This window comes from Carcharodon carcharias, chromosome 2 (genome assembly GCF_017639515.1).
Source record: "Carcharodon carcharias isolate sCarCar2 chromosome 2, sCarCar2.pri, whole genome shotgun sequence".
NCBI classification, from domain to species: domain Eukaryota; kingdom Metazoa; phylum Chordata; class Chondrichthyes; order Lamniformes; family Lamnidae; genus Carcharodon; species Carcharodon carcharias.
The window spans coordinates 128,901,542-128,920,576 of record NC_054468.1 but is presented as its reverse complement, the minus strand read 5'-3'; the positions used below and the strand labels follow the sequence as shown (position 1 = coordinate 128,920,576).

Below are 19,035 nucleotides of genomic sequence, written 5' to 3'. Positions count from 1 at the left end.
TTAACATGGGCAAACAAGCAAAGTCCCACTGAAGTTTTTAAAGAAAAACATTTCTGGATTCTAGAAGATAACTAAGAAAAAGTACCTAGATAGCACCCTGTATCCTTGTCGTTGCTTTCTGAATAATGCTGTGATGTTACTTGTAGCTCAGCTGTGCAGCTGGCTGACAGCCAGAGAGGCTGATTCAATCCCTTTCAGTAAGTGAAGAGTTCTAGCCAGAGGCTGTGCTGTAGTTAGGGAGTGGCGTCAGCAGATTGGAGGATATGCAGGCTGTATCAAAGCTCAGCTCTCTTACCATTCAGAAGCACCTCATTGTTCAACGGCTGTGGGAGCACCGCAAAAGCTGTGGATATACCTTAACGAGCTGGGTAAGTTGCATAACTTTTCCTGGTGGAAGTTTAACCACGATTGTAAAGGTAGAAAGAAAAACTTTGTGTGTGATGTGCTTGTAGGAGAACAGGGAAGTGCAGTTTCAGTCGTAATGGAGAAGTTGTGCAGACGATTCTTTACTATCTAGGGAGCTGGTGCAGAGGCAGTGGGGGAGCTTCACTTGATGTCTGTGCTTCCAAGCAGTGATTATCCTGAGAGAGAGAGTGAGAGAGACATGTTCCATAACAGTGGATATTTTGAATGCATGTCTTTATGTTTGAGATACTATATGTTGACAGCTTTGGCATGAATCACTTTTCTACTCTTGTGAAAGCAGACATAGTCTGACTTCTTACACTGCTATCTGTTTATTCACAAGCTGGTAGAATCAGCTGTAAAGCTTTTAAGTACTGCACTTAACGGTCAGGTTGGGCCACTGATGCAATTGCCCAAAATCAGTAGCAGGTTTCACTTTTTATAGAGATAGTCACCTAGAAACTATAGGATGGGCAACTCCTAAACATTTTTAAAGGGATGTTTGGAGATAAAATACTTCCAGTGACTCATGTGAATTTAAAGATTTGAATCACTTTTCTGACGTCCAGATCTTGCCTGACTATAAAAAAAACCAAAAAACTGCAGATGCTGGAAATCCAAAACAAAAACAGAATTACCTGGAAAAACTCAGCAGGTCTGGCAGCATCGGCAGAGAAGAAAAGAGTTGACGTTTTGAGTCCTCATGACCCTTCAACAGAATGCCTGACTATGTCTAATTAAAAGATTTCATTTGAGTGCCTGATGGGACTAGTTGTCAGCCATGGCACAGTGGTCACACACTCACATCTGAGTCAGTAGATTATGGGTTCAATTCACGCTTCGGAAATTTGAGCACAAAATTTAGACTGACATTTTATTGCCGTGCTCTCAGAGTTGTGACCTTTCAGGTTGAGAAGTTAAACCGAGGCCCCATAAGCTTTCTCCTGATGGACATACAAAAAATCCCATGGGACTATTTGAAAAAAAGGGTGTTCTGGCCAATATTTATCCCTCAATAGCCACCATCAAAATCACATTGTCCAGTCATTATTGGAATGTTATTTGCGGGAACTTGCTGTGTGCAATTTGGCTGCCACAGTTGCCCAAAAGACCTACAATGACTACATTTTAAAAGTGCTTCATTATGGTTGAAAGGACTTTGAAATTTCCTGTGGAGATGAATGATGCTACATAAGTGCAATCTCACAATTTAATAATTAGTGACTTCCACTTTTTAATGTGCCTTGGTCAATTCTACCAAAACATATTTTTGACTTCCCATCAGAGGAAATAATTTCTCTATATCTACCTTATTGAACCATTTAACGTTTTAAACACCCTGATCAGATTACATCTCAAGCTACTGAACTCAAGAGAATAGAAACCAAGTTTATGGCACACTGCCCTCATATTTTAACCCTTTTAAGTTCTAGTATTCAGAAATAATTGAACAGACATTCTCTATATCAGCAAGAATACTATCACCGAACAAAGGCTAGCAATATAACATGATTGCTGTTGCATATCGTTTGCGCAATGGAGGAATCATACTGCAGATTCTACAAATGCTATACTAATTATTTGTCAATGTTAAGACACATGCCAAGTTTTTGATCCTAACCTTGTTTTGAATTTCAATTATAACATTTGAGATTAGGGATAATTCTAAAGCTGTTTGGAAAGACTGGGTCTTGTCTGCTGAAGATGGTATAATTTGAAAGCTTTGTGTTAAACATGAAGTAGAATCAGTATGTTGGAAATTCGGAATAGCAAGAGTCAGAAAACGGTGTGGGAGTAGTTTATTGACCCCCTAACAGTAGTTATGCTGTTGGGAAGAACATTAAACAAGAAATCATTGAATCTTGTAACAAAGGAAATGTAATATTTATGGGGGGCTTTAATCTTCATATAGACTGGTGGTAAATAGTAAGGAGGATAGCCTTAGATTCCAGGAGGATATAGACGGGCTGGTCAGATGGGCTGATCAGTGACAAATGGAATTTAATCCAGTTAAGTATGAGGTGATGCATTTGGGCAGGACAAACAAGGCACGGGAATACACGATGAACGGTAGGACCTTGGGAAATACCAATGATCAGAGGGACCTTGGTGTGCATGTCCACCGGTCCCTTAAGGTAGCGGGACAGGTAGATAAGGTGGTTAAGAAGGCGTTAGGGATACTTGCCTTTATTAGCTGAGGCATAGAATATAAGAGCAGGGAGGGTATGTTGGAACTGTATAAAACACTGGTTAGGCCACAGCTAGAGTATTGTGTGCAGTTCTGGAATCCGCATTATAGGAAGGATGTGATTGCACTGGAGAGAGTGCAGAGGAGATTTACCAGGATGTTGCCTGGGCTGGAGAGTTTTAGTTCTGAAGAGAGATTGGATGTAGTGGGGATTATTTTCCCTGGAGCAGAAGAGATTGAGGGGGAGCATGATTGAGGTGTATAAAGTTATGATGGCATAGAAATGGTAGACAGGAAGGAACTTTGCCTCTTGGTGGAGGGATCAATAACCAGGGGGCATAGATTTAAGGTAAGAGGCAGGAAGTTTAGAGGGGATGTGAGGAAGAATTTTTTTCACCCAGAGTGTGGTGGGAATCTGGAACTCACTGCCTGAAAGGGTGGTAGAGGTACAAACCCTCATAACATTTAAGAAGTGTTTGGATGTGCACTTGTGATGCCAATGCATACAAGGCTATGGGCCTAGTACTGGAAAATGGGATTAGAATAGTTAGGTGCTTGTTTGACCGGTGCAGACTTGATGGGCCAAAGGGCCTTTTTCTGTGCTGTAGACCTCTATGACTATGACCCTATGACTGGGACAATCAAATTGGGAAGAATGGCCTGGAAGATGAGTTTGTAGAATGTTTTTCTGACTGTTTCTTGGAGCAGTACATAGAGGAACCGATGAGGAATAAAACTATCTTAGATCTAGTATATTGTAATGAAGCAGGGTTAATTAGCAATGTCATAGTAAAAGATTAACTAGGAAATAGTGACCATAATATCATTCAATTCCATGTTAAGTTTATAAGTGACATATTCCAAACGCAAACAAAAATCTTAAACTTAAACAAAGCCAATTACATAGGTATTGGGGGGACTGGCTAAGGTTGATTGGGTAAATAGACTAAAAGGTATGGAGGTAAATTTACAGTGGGAAACATTTAAAGAAACCATTCAAAATGTTCAACAAAAATACAGTCCATTAAAGAACAAAAGCTCATCAAGAAGAACCCATCCATGGCTCACTCAGGTAGTTAAGGATAATGTTAGATTAAAGGAAGAGGCTGACAATGTTGCAAAAAAACAGGAGGAAATCTGAGGATTGAGAGTGTTTTAGAAACCAGCAAAGGGTCACCAAAAAGTTGATGAAAAGGGAAAAAAGTAGAATATGAGAATAAACAGAAATATAAAAATAGGTTGTAAGAGCTTTTATAAGTATATAAAAAGGAAGAGTATAGCTAAAGTAAACATTGGTCCCTTAGAAGCAGAGACAGCGAAATTATCATGGGGAATGAGGAAATGACAGAGGCATTGAACAAATATTTTGTGCCAGCCTTCACGGTAGAAGACACAAGTTCCATACCAGAAATAGACGATAACCTAGGGATGAAGCTGAAAGACAACATTACACATTATTCAGTGAAGGTGAATATATTTTCAGATTATAAAGTAACAAAATGTCTTCACCTGTGCAATCACTTGTGATCAAAGTTTCTTGACTTTGTTAAGCCTACCACTTCTTCCAGGTGCAGCCCTGATATCCACAGCAGGGGTGGTGACAGCCTGTGCAATGGTTGGCCCTGTTGCCTTTGATAACTTGGGGGCCCCGGCTTGCTTTGGCTGTTCTCCTGTGGGCCACAGAGGGAGCACTCTGCGGTGACAGAGGATGAGTTTGAGGGGGTCACAGGCAAAGTGGACTCAGAGGGAGAGGACAGCCTCTCAGATTCCTGAGTGGATGACCCAGGGGTGTCCAGCTGCCGCTCTTTCTCCCTTTGGGCGCCCGAGGGCCCTGTCCTGACTCCTTGTGGGGAAGGAGCTCCTGGAGGGACATCGAGCTTCCCATTTCCCTCCTGCATTTGCACTGCAGGAACTCTCCCATGGCTACCGCGATGGCGTGTAGGTCTGCGCACATCTCTGTGTCCTGCTGAACCAGGGTCCCATGGCATCTGCCATCCTTGCCATAGAGACCTCCATATGTGTACATGTGGGTACCACTTCATCAGAGAGCAGGCAGTCGCACTCCCCTGATTCGTGTGCCACTCTGTTGAATGCTTCCAACAGCTCTGCGTGATGTTACCCTGCCTTTTGCTGACTCTCCACAATAAGTTGGAAGGCTGAATTCAGAGGATTGTTATCTGACTTAGACCTCAGGTCAGATGCCTCTTCCCCAGGAGTCCTTTGGGTGCCAGAGAGCTTGGCTAAACCTGCCTCCTCCTGCTGCAAACACGTGTCCGTGCAGTGACCACCAAATTGTGAACCTGAGCCTGCTCTAAATCTAGGTCCCACCGAGGTGTGTGTCTCTGCATTGGTGGAAGGTGTGGGCAAGCGCTGTGATGGGTCTTCCAGGCTGCTTATTTCTAGCTCTCCATTGGAGGGGGTGTCCTCTTGGCTGGAGCTGAGGGACTGGCTGGCTGAGGGTATCGGTCGCTTGGCAGAGCTCCCTGTGAACCAAAGTAGAGATAATTAGTGCATGGCAGCAGAGCCAAAAGCAGAAGAGGGAGAGGATTGTTTGACTCTGGTGGACCTGCAGCTAGAGCTGGGGTAGAGGACATCGCAGCAGACTTCCACTGCATCCAGCAGGCGCCCCAGAGAGGTGTCACTAAATTTGGGGGCTACATTTGCTTTCGGGGCCATCAGCCTGGACTGCCTGGAGCAGTCCTGGTCTGAAGACATGAAGTAGACATGCGCTCTGATGCAATTTAAATATGGCACCCGGAGTAAGGAAGCACAGAGATCACGGCATGGCAGACAAATCCGAGCCTGCCCATAGCGATCCGGCATGTTTCCCATTAATGCATTATTAATGAGGCAGGACGTGCTGGGAATGGGACAATGCAGCTCGACAACCCGCCATTATGGCTGGCGGGTAAAAGGTTTGCTACTGCATGCTGTGCAAATCTGGGATGATTCCGCCCATCATTGTTTCTTCCACAATAAAGAAGTGTTTCTAACCATCAATTCATGCCAAACATGAGATGTGGAAGCACATTTAGCTCTCTGACAAAGCTACCTTAGCAAATAACGATGATGCTCACATGATTAGTGAAACCAATGTGATGTGAAATATTAACAAGTGATATTTCAAATTGAAAAACACCTGTGCCACCTTGTGCTCTCAATTCTTATGACAATGGAGTTGGGCGGGAAAATTTTGACCATGTTGAAGAGCCTCCCTGTTTGTCCAGGAGGCTCTTTTATAGCTCAATCACACCTCCTGTATTGTCAACTGATGGCGGTTTTCACTACTGAAAAGCTTCCCCCATTGCAAGATCGCACGTGTCTCCCGTGCACCCCGGCACTTTAAATTTAATTAGAGTTATGTGGGAACCAGCAAAAGAGTGAGAGAGAGTGGAAGTGGCACCCGCTTCCTGTTTCGCCATCAAGAATGGCGAGCCATGGTTAAAATTCTGCCCTGTAGTTTTTCTACTGAGTAACATACATTGAAATAACAAATATTGAAATAGAACAAACAGCTTTCCTTGTGATGCTTTCTAACCTGGAGATTTGGATTGTGTCTTCTCCAATTCAATCTTCAACAGTCTTGTCCTGATCAGGGTTGCCAACCCTGGTCAGTCATATTCCTGGAGATGTCAGTACTTGAACTCCTGCCACTGGTCATTGCACATGTTCATACTCACAGTGCCCTGCCTTCTCAGGCCAATTGGAAAATGAATAGGCTTTTCGTTACCTAATGAAATGCTTCCTGGACCGTCAATCAAGCAGTTTTTTTTTTTCCCCCATCTGCAATGTTTTTATAACTAATAAACAAATGTGTTCAGAAATTTTTCCTTAAAATGCACAATTATTTTAAGGCCTGTATGGTTTTTCTCCTGGGGTTGCTCACAGCAGTGTCCTGGAGATTAATTTTTTTTTCATGGATAGACTCCAGGGCAAACCTGGTGGGTTGGCAACTCTAGTGCTGATAGAGTCAAGTGCTCTTGATCTCACCTAGGAAAGTCGCAAGGCCATTGCACTCCAGATGAACTTGCCTCTGTTGGAACTGGTTGTTGGTCAGCCCATCAGGCGGATAATCAATGAAGTATTGAAGCCTTTAGTCTTGAAAGTGACACCTGCCTGACCTTGCCCAAACTATCCCATTTGGAGGACAACTCCTCTGAGAGAAAATGGAGAACTACCCTAATTTCAGTTCAAAGGAAGCCTACCTTACTATCCACTCTTATTTATCACATTTCTTAGTTAGCTGGCAAATAACTACTGGGTCACAATCAGCATCAAAGTTTCAACACTGCATCCATGCTCATGAAAGAAAGAACTTGCATTTAGATGCAGCTTTTTGTGCCCTTGAGGCATCCCAGATTTTCAGGGAGAATTCCTCTACATATCTTCAAATAAAGCCATAGGATCTTTCACATCCACCTGAGAGGGCAGACTGGGTCTTGGTTCACTGTTCGGCGCAGCACTCGCTCAGTACTGTACTGGACTATTAGATTATGTGTCCAAGTCTCTTGAGTGGGGCTTGAACACACAGCCTTCTGATTCAGGCAGCGCTGTATCATTTCAATTTTGAAATCTATGGGTTCACAATCTTACAAGGCCTATAACCTGATCTTGAATCCACAATCTTCTGACTCAGAGATGAGTTGGAACCAACTGTGCCAAGATGACACCTGCATTAGTTAATTGGTAACAATAAATTCAATGTGACTGAAATTCCAGTGAAAGGAGGGAGGATGGAAAATGGTAACATTATCTTGTATAGTTAGTGGGAGATTGTTTTTTTTTTGGGGAGTGCAGACAGGAAATGGAGTTAAGAGCACAACCAACTCAGCTGTGATCTTATCGAATGGCAAATCAGGCTGAAAGGGCCGAAGGGCCTACTCCTGTTCCTGACCTATGGTCCTACAATTTGAAGTAGAACACAGAGGCATCAGGTTTCCACCCCATATAACTTATGCTCTTGTCAAATTCTAGTCTTGAAGGGATTGAGTGAGTATTCTTGGCCTACTCCCATTGTTTAGAAGGTGGAGAGGTCAGGGGGAAGTGTGCAGGAAAGGTCCTTATCTACCCCATGAATTTCTGTACTTGTGCTACCATTCAGTCCAGCAGAACTTTCACCAACTGAGAATTGACATGGGTGCCTCATGAAGGTCCTGAAAATAAGCAAGACGAAGGCAGTCTGTACCTGATAAAAACAAAAACTGCAGATGCTGGAAATCCAAAACAAAAACAGAATTACCTGGAAAAACTCAGCAGGTCTGACAGCATTGGCGGAGAAGAAAAGAGTTGATGTTTCGAGTCCTCATGACCCTTCAACAGCATTCTGCTGAGTTTTTCCAGGTAATTCTGCAATCTGTACCTGATTGCCTTTGTTAATAAGGATGTCGGCTCCCTTGGGAGCAGATCATTTACAAAAAAAAAAGCCATTTTAATCCTTGTCCCTTGCCTAACAGAGTGGCTGTGCTTTGCTCTGACAGATGCCAGTGGAATGGGGTAAGTATCCCTGAAGTGTTCTAATGGGAATGGAGCCTGACCCCGCCCCCCCCCCACCCCCCTACTGTGATTTGAGATGGAGCCTGCATCGATTGCCATCAGCGGCACCTGAGAATCTCACTCCGCCGCATGTCTGTTGTCAGACTCAGGAATCTGGAGGTTAAGGACCAGCCAATTTCTATGATCTACAATATTTAATTTTTCTACCTCATGCCAAGTCATATTAACCCATCACCCCTGTGCTCGCTGAGCTACATTGGTTCCCGGTTTAACAATGCCTTGCTGATAAAATCCTCACCCTCATGTTCAAATCCCTCTATCGCCTCACCCCACAATTGTTTTGTTGGTCTCTGCTAATTTTGACTTAGCACTCACTACTATAGTGAGGAGGATAATTATAATTTAGGTACAATGGAATGATGCTGTTGCCATGTTAAGCTTCTGTCTGCTGGTGGAAGAGGACTAGAGTCCTTTAAATAAAGATTTGCCTGCTGTAAGATCCCATGGTTGACATTGAAGAATAGAAACTGAACTTGTGTGATGCATCTAGAAGCACTGACATTTATTTTGATGTTTGACATCTGTTTTCAGAATGGGAAATCAGTCCAGCCAACACAGACACACAGGGGAGCCCATTCGAGAGCTGGCTTCTTTCTTAGTGCATTTTTGACAACCATCCAGATACAGTTTCTCTCTCCCCTCAGCTAATGAAAGTCACTGGGTATAGGGCTGACTGGGTTGAAAGCAGACCTGTGTAATCCAAGTATTACCAAATTCCAAATTTAAAAAAATCCTCAGATTATATCCTAATGTGAAGTAAAAGAATTGACAGGACTTCATGTAACCCAAAGCTGTACGAATTAAGTATGTTGTAGCTAATCACCAGAATCCCCTGTAGGGATCTGAGGCGAGGATCCTGAGCAAGTTCTTACATAGCTGTTTAGGAATTTACAGTTTGAGTCCGCAGACACAGAACAAAATACTCCTGACCTGGGAAACTCTTCGGTGCTGTTCAGACAGATTAAATTCAGAGTTCACCTATCATTTGCGATACCAAAAGAAAAAAATAAATCTTGAAATGTAATTTCTTACTAGAATCATGAAACAAAGAATAGAAAGACTTGCAATTATTTGAAGTACTTCTTGAAGTGTAGAACTTCTGTCGTGTCAGAAATGCAGCAGCCAATTTTCACACAGTAAGCTTCCACAAACACCAATAAGATATATATACTGACCATATAGTCTGTTTGAATGATTTTGGTTGAGAGAGAAATGTTGGCCAAAACACAGGAGATATCCTCTGCTTGTCTTGTACCATGGGATTTTTGTGGGCAGACAGAGCCTTGGTTTATCATCTCACCCAAAACAGGGTGCCTCTGGTAATACAGCACTCCTTTGGCACTTCACTGTAAGTACTAGCTCAGATTTTGTGTTCCAGTTTCTGGAACAGGACTTCAACCCACAACTTTCTGATTCAGAGGCAAGAGTTCGACCTCTTGAGTCATGGCTGGCAATGAAATAGAGTTGATTGTATCCTAATTTTGGGGGCTGACGCAAAGATTTTACTTGGACCAGCATAGAAATGCCTTGGGTGAGTAGCTGAGCTATAATTACATTATTTGTCATGTCTGCCCCCATGGCTGATAAGGCAGATGGAGATGAAAAGTTTCAAAAATGTGGGCAAGGATAAGCAGCCATTTGATTTACTGTGCTGATTGGAAGCTCTGAGATGCTTGTTTATTCTGGCACAGGAACAAGCATCAGGCACTGCTTCCTGGTCTCACAGATGCTATAGGCCTTCCTGGCCTGTTGAAACAGCCATGCAGGAAATCAATTGCAGCTGAATGGGCACGGTTTCCATTTGGAGCATAAAACGGATCCCCTGCTTTGGAACAAAGCTTATTTTGGTCTTCAACCCATTATCTTGCAAGCACACAGTCTTCAGCACACATAACTAATTAGATGCTCATCACTGGATGTCGACTTCCATCTTTTCAAGCAGGGAGAAATTTTACTCTGTTCTGCAATGTCACCAATTTATCTCTTACTTGCCTCTGGTGAGACAGAGTTGTGCTGATCTTAGACACAAATCCAAAATTTATCGATCTGTGGTGCTCATATCCAAGTCGGTGAGTAGCCTGACCCATCCTCTAGGAAGCGACAATCCCTAATCTCCTGGCTACCTGACTTGTGACTGACACCACGAGCTTGTAACACACATTCCCCAGTGCTACTTGGAATGGAGTTTATGTGGCAGCAGTAAGGATCTGGGAAATCAACAACAACAAATTGTATTTGTTTAGTATCTTTAACCTAGTAAAGTACCCCGAAGTGTATGACTGGAACTTAATCAGACAAAATAACTGGTATAAGCCAAGGAAAATACAAGCCTCCAAAAGCTCAGTTTTAAGGAGTATCTTGAAGGAGAGAGAGATGGAAAAGTTTAAGGAGCGAATTACAGAAATTAGATTCTTGACAACTGAAGACACGGCCACCGATGGTGTGTTGAAGGAAGTAGGAGATGCCCAAGAGGCCAGATTTGAAAGAACGCGAAGTTCTTGGAGGATTATAGGTTTCATAGATAAGGAGGGTGAAACTATGGAGGGGTTAATCGGCAGCATACTGTGAACACTTTCATTGATTCTTTTTAAAAATTCTATCATGGGATCTGGGCATTGCTGGCAAAGCCAGCATTTGTTGCCCATTCCTAATTGCCTTGAAAAGGTGGTGGTGAGTTGCCTTCTTGAACTGCTGAAGTCAGTCTGGTGCAGGTACACCCACAGTGCTGCTGGGGAGGGTGTTCCAGGATTTTGATCCCACAACAGGAAAGGGCTGGTGATACAATTCCAAGTCAGAATGGTGTGTGACTAGGAGAGGAACTTGCAGGTGGTAGTATTCTCATGCTTTGCTGCCCTTGTCTTTCTAGCTGGTAGAGATCAAGGGTTTGGAAGGTGCTGTCAAAGGAACCCTGGTGAGTTGATGCAGTGCATCTTCCATATATTACACACTGCTACCATTGTGCATCAGTAGTGGAGAGAGGGACTGTTTAAGTTGGTGGATAGGGTGCCGATCATATGAGTTGCTTTGTCCTAGATAGTGTCAAACTTCTTGAGTTTTGTTGGACCCGCATTCATCCAGTTAAGTGGCGAGTATTCCGTCACACGTCTACCTGACTTGTGCCTTGTAGATGGTGGTGGGCTTTGGGGAATCAGAGGTGAGTTGTTTGCCTAAGAATTCTCAGCCTCTGACCTGCACTTGTAGCCATAGTATTAAATGGCTGGTTGAATTAAGTTTCTGGTCAATGGTAACCCCCAGATTGTTGATATTGGGGGATTCAGTGATGGTAATGCTATTGACTATCAAAGGGAGCTGGTTAGATTCTCTCTTCTTGGAGATGGTCATTGCTTGGCAATTGTGGTGTGAATGTTGACACATATCGGCCCAAGACTGAACATTGTCCAGCTCTTGCTGTATATTGGAACGTACTGCTTCAGTATCTGATGGGCTGTGAATGGTACTGAACATTGTGCAATTCAGTCTCCACTTCTGACCTTATGATGGAAGGAAACTCACTGATGAAGCAGCTGAAGATGGTTGGTCCTAGGACACTACCCTGAGGAGCTCCTGCACCAATGCCCTGGGATTGAGATGATTGACTTCCAGTAATCAGAATCATCTTCCTATACCTAATCAGCAGAGTATTTTCTTCCTAATAGCCATTCACTTCAATCTTGTCAAGGCTCCTTGGTGCCACATTCTGTCAAATGCTACCTTGAAGTCAAGGGCAGTCACTCTCACCCCATCTCTTGAGTTCAGCTCTTTTGTCCATGCTTGGACCAAGGCTTTAATGAGGTCAGGAGCCAAGTGGCCCTAGCAGAACCCAACCTGAGCATCAGTGGGTGAGTTATTGCTGTGTAATTGCTGCTTGATAACATTGTCAATGACACTTTTCATAATTTTGTTTATGACCAAGAGGAGACTGATGGAGTGGTAATTGGCCAGATTGGATTTGTCCTGTATTTTATGGACCATGTACCTGGGCAAATTTCCACATTGTTGGTCAGGTGCCAGTGTTGTAGCTGTACTGGACCAGCTTGGCTAGGGGTGCAGCTTGTACTGGAGCACAAGTCTTCAGTACTATTGCTGGGATGTTGTCAGGGCCCATAGTTTTTGTAGTGCCTCAGACGTTTCTTGATATCATGTGGAGTGAATTTAATTGGCTGAAGACTGGCATCTGTGATGCTGGGGGCCTCAGAAGGAGGCCAAGGTGGATCATCCACTTGGCACTTCTGGCTAAAGATGTTTGTAAATTCTTCAGCCTTGTCTTTTGCACAGATGGGCTTGCCCATCATTGAGGATATTTGTGGAGTCTCCTCCCATTAGTTGTTTAATTGTTCCCCACCATTCGTGACTGGATGTGGCAAGACTGCAGAGCTTTGATGTGATTCATTGGATGCAGGATCACTTAACTCTATCACATGCTGCTTCTGCTGTTTATCCTACAAGTAGTCCTGTGTTGTAACTTCACCTCATTTTTAGGTATGCCTGGTGTTCTCCTGTTATACCCTCCTGCATTCTTCTTTGAACGAGGATTGACCCCCGGCTTAATGGTAATGGTAGAGTGGGGAATATGCTAGGCCATGAGGTTGTAGATTATGCTGCTGTTGATGGCCCATAACGCCTCATGGATTCTCACTTTAAAGTTGCTAGATCTGTTCTGAATCTACCCCATTTGGCAAAGTGGTAGCACTACATAACACGATGGAGGGTACATTCAGTTTGAAGGCAGGACTTCATCTTCACAAGGATCATATGGTATTCACTCCTACTATACTGTCATGGACATTTACAACTCCGACAGGTAAATTGGTGAGGACAAGGTTAGGATTTTTTTTCCCTCTTATTGGTTCCCTCACCACCTGCCACAGGCCCAGTCTGGCAGATATGTCCCACTTGGTCAGTAGTGGTGCTACAAAGCCAGTCTTGGTGATAGACATTGTAGTCCTCCACCTAGAGTTTATTCTGTGCCCTTGCCACCCTCAGTGCTTCCTCCAAGTGGTGATCAACATGGAGCAGTACTGATTCATCAGCTGAGGGTGGTACATGGTCATCAGCAGGAGGTTTCCTTGCATTTGTTTGGGTCCAGAGTCAATGTTGAGGACTCCCAGGGCAACACTCTCCTGACTGTATATTACTGTGCCAATGCTGCCTCTGCTGGTCTGCCCCATTGGTTGGGGCAGGACACACACAGGTGTCCTGGTAGTGGTAGTGTCTGAGACACTGGCTGGAAGGTATGATTCAGTGAGTATGACTATGTAAGACTGTTGCTTGACTAGTTTATAGGACAGCTCTTCCAATTTTGGCTCAAGCCCCAGGCATTAGTAAGGAGAACTTTGCAGTGTCAACAGGGTTGGATTTGCCCTTGTCATTTCCAGTGTTTACAGTAAATTGCTGATAATTTCATGGTACCATTACTGAGACTGCCTTTCAATTCCAGATTTTTAAAAATAATCAATTGAATTTAAATGCCACCAGCTGCCATGGTGGCAGGGCATTAGCCTGGGCCTCTGCATTACTACGCCTTAAGCCTAGTACTACATTACCACAAGCCACCATCTCTCCATGCAGGTTATTTCTGCTAAAATTGAATTCAGTCAGATAACCAATGAGAGATAAATATTGGTCTGGGGGCAGGGCAAATTTCTTCTGCTGTTTTTCAAAATTGTGCCATAACATCTTTTACAAACACCCCAGCAGGGCATTGGATTCAGATCTCTTCTGAAATACAGCACCTAATGACTAGAGTGTTAGCCTAGATTATGTGCTCACATTTTTGGAATGGGGCTTGAACCCATGACCTTCTGATTCAGAGGCAAGACTGATACCACTTAGTTAAAACCAACACATGATGTGACAATAATAGGAATATTGCAAGAAACAATCTCCATGAGCAAATATTCCACCTCTCCATCTCATTGCTGTGACGTTTCAAGGTGCATAATCAGAGGTGTAGAAAAGAATAGGTAATGATCACTGGGGTGGGGAGTGGTTGTGGTTAGTTCAGTTGGCCAGAGTGTGGTGCAGAATAACGGCAAGATCCCGGGTTCAGTCACCACACTGGCTGAAGTAGTTCTTGGGGCCGGCAACCTTGCTTTGCCTCATAGTGATATCATGGCGTAAGCCATGATTAGCAACCCTCAGACAATGAGGACGTTACATGAAGAGAAATAGAGAGAACGATCATCAGACCATAATTGTTGTATGAGAAGCCTATTGTCCAATTAGAAAGGAGGGTGAACTTGGAAGACTTAGGGTGTGTGCAGGCTAACACAGAACGTGCAATATATATAACCTGGACTGATAATCTAGAGAACATGAGTCCAGGGGAGGAGAATCAGGATATTGTGAAGGCAGGAGCATACTCCTGCTGCTTCTGACTCCAAAGCAATATTTTTTTAAAATGGTCTTCTCAAAAATAAGTCAGCTGTTGGTGGTCTTTGGTAGAAATTAATTACAACAAGGTAGACGTCGAGCCCTGGATGGAATTAAACAATAGCTTGCATTTATGTTGCGCCTTTAACATGGAAAAATGTCCCAAGGCTCTTCAGAGGAGTGATGTCAGACAAAAATGGACATGGGGACAAAGGAGATGTTAGAGGGGTGACCAAAAGTTTGATTACTGAGGATTGATAAGCCAAACCAGAAGGTTCTTTAAATAAAAGCCAAATAGAATATTTTTTAGCTTAAGTTCTTAAAGCAGATCTGTTCATAGCTGAAGGTTTCACATTCAAACAGTTTAATGAGCAACAGACATAAAAGCAATAGAGAAAGGTTTTAAAGGAAGAGAGAGAGGCAGAAAGGTCTAGGAAGGAAATTTGAGCGCTTAGGACCTAGGTGGCTGAAAGTCAATGATGGGACAAAGGGAGTCGAGGATATACAAGAGTTGGAATGCAGAGATCTCAGGGAGTTGTAAGGTGGAGCAGATTACATAGATAGAGGCCATGGAGTGATTTAAACACGAGGGTGATAATTTAAAATCTCAACTGCAATTAGATTTGAACCCTGGAGAAGAGCAAATACATTACCAAGTTCTGTCGAAGGGTCATGAGGACTCGAAACGTCAACTCTTTTCTTCTCCGTCGATGCTGCCAGACCTGCTGAGTTTTTCCAGGTAATTCTGTTTTTGCGTTGAGCAAATATATTAAATCTATCACTTTTATGTCTGTTGCTCATTAAACTGTTCGAATGTGAAACCTTCAACTGTGAACAGATCTGCTTTAAGAACTTCAGCTAAAAAACATTCTCTTTGGTTTTTATTTCAAGAGCCTTCTGGTTCAACTTAACTTTTTCCTGAAGTTTCAGTCCCAGCCCAGCTGACAGTGAGTCTATCATTCGGTAGCTTGTAGTGGGATTGTTCACCTATTAACTCGTGCATCATTTCCTCAGCTACATCAGTTAGCAAGCTGCCTACAAATTGGACTTTGTTTCAGTCAGGATGAATTCATCAAGCATTTGCTCGAACTTAATTGTTGCTTTTTATTTTGGAAACTATTGTACTCTCAGTTATTAACTTAGGAAGAACAATACATCCGTGTGAGCTGGGCATTGGAGACATGGTGCATGTCTAAACAATGATGGACAAGTGTAAGCTAAACACACTGTTGTTATCGAAGGCACAACCAAAGGGGGCCTCCTTGGACATTATTAAGTGAATTCTGAAAGGCTACTATGAGGTGCTGATTTCAGATCCTTGGCATTCTGTCAGTTGAGGCATATTCCCCTGCAGATGGTTCAGCTTGAGATTCTACATCTGATACAGGAGTCCTTTGAAAGCCATTAATTTTCAGTGCAATTGCGTTACAATTGGTAAGGTGCGCTGGCCGTGGACTTTGTGGAATGTTCTTGCAGTCTCCTGATTTGGCAGGAGGCTGGTAGAATCCCGTCAGAATTTCAGGGCCAGCGCTGGTTGTTTGTGGTATCGAGCTGCCCTATTCCAGGCAATTGGGATGTTGGTAAAATGACTTACTGATCCCATTCACCCAACCCTGCTTCCATTCCCTTCATTTAGCCTGTCAGCCAGAGCTAGTCAGAAACAAATCACACATCTCACACATGACCTACATTTGCTCTTAGACTGGAATGCCTTGATTTTAAAATTCTCATCCTTGTTTTCAAGTTCCTCCATGGCCTCACAGCTCCTATCTCCTGCCCTGTGACTCTTCAAGATCTCTGATTTTCATCACTCCACCATTGGTAGCTGTCTTGGCCCTAAGCACTTGAATTCCCTCCCTATACCTTTCTATCCTCCTTTAAGACACTTCTTAAAACCACCACTTAGCCACCAGTCCTAATATCTCTGTACATGGCTTGGTGCCCAATTTTGTTTGTCTGTGAAGTCTCTTGGGCCATCTTACTACATTAAAGGTGCTATATAAATGCAGGATGTTGTTTTTAGGTGCAATGGAGAAAGACAAAGGGACTGTGTGAAAAGAACAGGAAAGACAAAGAGTTGGTCCAAGAGAAAGGATTGGCGATCACATGGGGATCAAAGAACAGGGATCATGTCCCATGGCCATCTGGGCAACGGAGCCAAAGTTTGGAAACTATAGAATAGCTTGGTGTTAAAAAAGAACAAGATGAAACACATGGGAATAAAGGGAAATATTTTACTGCACATGGAGATTAGGGAACAATGCCAATAGCAACATTCCACTGACCGTTACCTACAGTGACTGAACCCTCAATATCTTCCAAATTTACTGTACATGTTAGTTAATCCAACAGGTGCAGGAACAAAGTCGTTTTAAAAAATTCAGAATGTTATTCGTCTCTCTGGGAATAAGCGAGGGTGGGGTTGTCAGCTAGGGAGTTTGTGTATTCAAGTTCCATTCTCGCAATTTGAACACAAAATCCACGCTGCAGCTCCAGTGGAGTGCCGCACTGCTGGAGGTGCTGACTTTCGGATGAGATTTAAACTGAGGCTGGGTCTACCCTGTCAGGTAAACATGAAAGATCCCATGGCATTACCGGAGAACAAGGAAGATCTCCTGTCCTCCCAATATTTATCCCACAATCATCATCATGTCAACAAATAATCAGGTTATTATCTCATTCCTGGGAGTTTGCTACTTTTATGAATTGGCTGCTATATTTTCTACATTACAACAGTGATTGCCCTTCAAGAGTACTTCATTGAAAGCACTTTGGGATGACTTGAATTCATGACAGGTGTTATATTAATGGAGATCTTTCTTTTTAACCTGATCACCCATCCAATATGGAATGATGGATTTTCATTTCCATCAATCTGCTCCATCAGTTTCAATGCCCAAAAAAATCAATGTTGTTATGATATGGCAGGTGGTAATTGTTGGCCTGACTAAATCCCAAAGGGAAACTTGGCCAAGCTATCACAACGATTTGCAATTTGTATTTTTATCATGAGAAGGTGTGTACACTGAAGTTAGAAGTAAAGAGTCCATGACCACCTTTAGAGATTTTAAAGATTAAATTAAAACATTTATTAACAAAAGAAAACTTAAACACATAAGATTACAGTTACATAGTTAAATTTGGTCTTGCAACATTTCACAAAAGATTTCTACCTAGCTAGACTTCCAAATAAACAGCCTTTTCCAGGCAACAGTCCAAATAGATTTTTAATCTATAAAACATCTAGTAATATTACCACTAGGCATCCACTGTTATTATAAGGGAGGTATTCCACAGCTTCACCCACCCTCCCTCCTATACTAATGACACTGTCCCTGCAATGTGGCGCAGGGTATATTTATATATTTTTTCTTGGGATTTGCCAAGGCTGCATTTATTACCCATCCCTAGTTGTCCTGTGGGCATTAAGAGTTGATCATATAGTGTTGAACTGGAGTCAGATGTAGGCCGGGCTAGGTAGAAATGGCAGGGCCCATTCATAGTTGGGTTTCTATGGCAGTCATATTATACCAAATGCCAACTCTTTGGGCTCAGAAAATCCTCCCTGAAGGCACCTTCTATGCTTTGTAACTCTTGCTGTAAGTTACCCTTGACCACCTCATGGATATAAAGGGCAAGAAACTGCAGTGCCACTGGTCCTCACTATAATATATGCAAATAAGCTTGCTAAGGACTCAGTGGCTGGATCTTGGTGTGAGGCAATATGCGCGGGAGAAGGGAATTCGGAGGCATCGATTTTGGCTTCTGCCCCCATTTTGTTGCTAGAATTGAAATTATCAATTGCAAACGCCCTGGAATTCCTAGGCCTTCATCTTCACACTCCACCTTCTGGCCAACAGTTTATATTTTCTGTCACAAGCGGTTGATTCACTAACCGAGTAAAATCCCCCCTTACGTGTCTTGGAAGTATGTGAAATACTTGAACATAATGCTGCATGTGTTTTTTCACAGTTGGTTTCCTGTTGGTAAGAGGAACACTACACTCGAGTGTCTTTTGGACAGAGAGTAATCAGTTCTTCTGCCTGTGAGCTGACATTTCCTGAAGCAATGTTTTTTTTTCCTCAGGGATAGAAGCTTGCTGGGGGAACAAAAGATTTTGTCAAGGCTGGCTGGGAAGCTTGTGTTGTTGAATAATTAACAATTGTTGACCAAACAGTTGACAAGCTTGTCATGAGTCAAGGTTGAGAGTCCTTAACTGGTCTAGTTGCTGGGTGTACGTGTAAATTTCCTTCCGATTGGTATCAAGTGCAGCTGGCCTTGTCAAAAGTTGGCTTTTCTTTTAACTCTTTCAGATTTTTTAACAATCAAAGAAAAAACAAAGTTTGTTACTTGGGTGGTGTTCTATGAATAAAGCAGCTCGTGCTCTCCCCTCCAATTTCTTCCTTCCCCTCCTCCCTGCCCTCCTCTGTCAAGGTGCTGAGTCTCGCAGTTCTTGCTGGTTGCCCTCCAACTGATAATTCTTCACCTGTGAATCGAGAAGGGGCTACGCCTATAGA

At 43.0% G+C, this 19,035-nt stretch overlaps 1 protein-coding gene across 1 annotated transcript in view; it reads left to right on the top strand.

The window, feature by feature from the left end:
- Positions 1-299: 299 nt before the first annotated feature.
- Positions 300-19,035, top strand: part of LOC121291608 (pleckstrin homology domain-containing family G member 1) — a 207,044-nt gene continuing 188,308 nt past the window's right edge. The window contains exon 1 of the mRNA XM_041213052.1: positions 300-368. The gene's annotated coding sequence lies outside the window, so the exon portion shown is untranslated. The remainder of the gene's footprint in view (positions 369-19,035) is intronic.